Raw genomic sequence first — 3,445 nt, forward strand, 5'->3', positions numbered from 1 at the left:
AGTAAAGACTGCACGTGTGAAAGGGGCTATTGTTTTCTGCTCTATATTTGAAATATTTTTTAAATAAAAAACTATTTTATAAAAATGTATATATATATATATATATATATATATATATATAAAATTTAATTTAAATACAAAGCTTAAACTTAATTGCCACTTCATATAATAATTATATGAATATATTATATTAATTATAAACAATTACAATTAATATAATATTAAGTAGCTGCAAAAGTCTGGCAATTTTGTCTCTAAAATTCTTTGACTGTAAATTGCTTTAATTTGGAGTGAGCGATACGAGGGAGTGGCTTCATTGCATCAGATATATGGTACTTTGCTCACAGCTGATTGGTCCAGTTTGGGTTTGCGATCTCTAACCCAGAATAAAACCTGCCGGAGCAGGGTAGCCTTGTAGCATAAGTTACAATGGTGACGAAACCCGCTAAAAACCAACCCACCTTCTTGAGCCCAAAAACTCAGAGTTTCCTCAACTAAACGTGAACTTACCTGGGTAAAAACTGAAACTGGCTTCGTGCTACAGGCCACAGGTCTTTCCAGGGCCCTTCAGTCTGAGCAGTTATCCCTTCTTCATGCTCATAATTAAATATAATGATTTATACTTGGATTATTATCTCTGGAAAGGGATCTTATGGAAGCAATTCTCCGTGCATTGAGGGGAGGGAACAAGCTGGTGGGATAGTACTCCATAGCACTCTTATTTGGCCCATATGATAATCTACAGGAGTAAAGTCATTCACGAGACGGCTGCCAAGATACATGGGTTTGATTATACATTCTCATGTTCTGTTCAGGGGGTGTGTTACCATTTTGACCTAAAAACACTTTTCTTCTCCTCCTTTCTCTATGTCTACCAGGCCCATCGACTTTATAAGAGCTCTCTTTGAGGATTCCGTTCTGATTTAGCATTAAATAATAAGGAATACACATCTATGTTGTTCGCCTAATCAGTGTTTTTGAAAACTGTCTTAGATATTCAGTTTTTCTTTTTCCGCTAATATATTTTCAATCTTGTAGTTTGGCTACATATTCTCACTTTTGGTCAGGAAGTGCTGTCAGTAGGGCAAATTTGAAAGTTTTTCCGACATCTGGCCTGTTGCTTGATTCAAACAGGAAGATTAATTATGGCATTCAAGTTTTGAGTTGAATTTCTGTGTGCCACGTAATGCCTATAATAGGAATCTTTGCGAAAAATCTCATGCAAAATGTCTTTGTTAAATCACAGATGGAGTTCTCAACCTTTTGCTCTATCTTATCTATTAAGGCACTGAAAATGAGCATTCCAGATTTTAATTATTATGTTTGATGTATAATCTTACCCCAGTGAATATCACTAGAAGGTGTGACTACATTAAGAGGTAGAATACCTACATGTGACTCTGAGATTAATTATGGCATTACAAAAATGAGAACAGACTTCCTGAATTAGAATCTTTAAAGGTTAATGAATATGAACAGTCATTTGTGTATTAAGCAGAGGATCCATAGCATAGCAAGTCTTAGTTGCGAACCTGATTAATTCACTGTATTCATGTGCATAATATTATTAAATGCAGTGATTGACTTTTAGTATATTTTTGTTCAGTTTTGTCTGTGTAATCTAATGTAGTTAGGTTGATTTAGTGATGTTAAGTAACATATTTTTATATTTATAAAAATCTGAATGTTTTTTTTTTTTAGGTGCATGGTGTTGGTCACTTAATGGCTGGTGTAAAATCTGTTAAGAAGCATTGAGGTAGAGTTCAGTTCATCCCTCAGCTGGGTGCCCCCACCATCTCCTCCCTGCAGATCTTTACTTCATTTATGCTTGTGGTTTTGTTGGTCTTACTCAGTTGTTTTGGAGCTGTATCTCTGACAGAGAATAACAAGCAAAGCAGCTTATACATACTCATACAACACAAAGTATGTGTCTGTCAAATCGCTCACCTCCCACTATCACAGATGGCTGTCTGGTGTGAGGATATACTGTCGTTTATGTCTCTGCCATTAATTAAAGCCAAACAGGGAGACAAACTGGATTTGCAGCTTAAATGCAGCTTAAATGATTTAACTTGCCGCTGTGCTTTATTGATTTAACTTGGGATCTGCACACTCTGTGCTACTACAGTACATGTTTAGTCTGGACTAGTTGAAAGAACTCTGTGGTATCAGTTATGGGCTCATAAACTATATGAATGGAAGTTAGAGTATTATTATAAAATTGTATGTATATTCACAGTGGGAGGCTTCTGAAAAGCCTCAAATGAAATTCACACTCTTGAGTGCTAATTTGACAATCTGCATAAATGAATGAAAACATTAAAGTTTAAACATTTCAGCTGCTCATTAACAGTTGCTCGTCTCTGCCTTGCAATGATATGATTATAACTGGTTTAATGGGTAGTGTCCATCATGCATTTATCACAAAGAACTTGAGGACTTTCTGAAGCTTTAGGTCTTCACAAGGAGATTTCCATAGAGTCACAAAGTCATTTTATGGTACAGATATGATCTAAACAGATCATGGTAGTTTTCATTAAGCCTCACAAAGATGAGCGATATTAATTAGGAGATTCTGTTTTTGTTCAATAATCTTCCATCCACATTTTCATTAGTCAGTTAAAAAGAGCTTAAACCTTGCAATTCTGACGTACTTGTACAACTCACAATTGTATTGTTTTTCTGCCACAGAATAAAAATGAAAAAAGGTAACTTTTCACAATTCTGACTTTTTTCTTGAAATTGCGGTTTATATTTCACAATTCTGACTTTTCTTCATAGAAATGCAAGAAAAAGGCCAGAATTGTAAGATATAAACTCGCAATTGCAAGAAAAAAACTGCGAATTGTGAGATTTTTTTAAATATTTAATTTAATTTTACCATCTTAAACAATGGTGAATTTTGGACCATGTGAATTTTGCAACACTGCATGTCTATTAACATGGGTCTTCTGCACCTCTGACCAGCACCGTAATATGCAATTGTAAATATGTGAATGGCAAGGCATCCAGACTCTACCTCCATTAAGTCCCATTCTGAACATGTTAAAATACCTTTTGATGGAAATCGGGAGTTGTGGTGCAATCGAATAGGCTGAGCATTAATCTGATTTCCCCCCCTTTTTGCTCTTTCCGTTGATGCCACACAGTGTCTGCACACAATTTGCGCACACATGAGTAATTTATACACTTGAGTGTAATAGTGTGTTCATTTGATACCTGAAACATGCTGTTTACTTGTAGATTAGTTTATTAGAAGATGCTTTCATCTGAAGATAGATGACATCATCAATTTTAGATGAAGATACAGAGTGTGTTTATCCATGTTCCTCCTTAATAAATCTTCTGATTGACACTTGCGCCTGAGATAAATACCGCTGGACTTTATTTTTCTAAGCACACAGACATCCTGGCCCGTCATTAGTCACATATGTGGGATGAATGT

This window comes from Sinocyclocheilus rhinocerous, unplaced genomic scaffold, assembly GCF_001515625.1.
Source record: "Sinocyclocheilus rhinocerous isolate Xijiao unplaced genomic scaffold, SAMN03320098_v1.1 scaffold271, whole genome shotgun sequence".
Lineage (NCBI taxonomy): Eukaryota > Metazoa > Chordata > Actinopteri > Cypriniformes > Cyprinidae > Sinocyclocheilus > Sinocyclocheilus rhinocerous.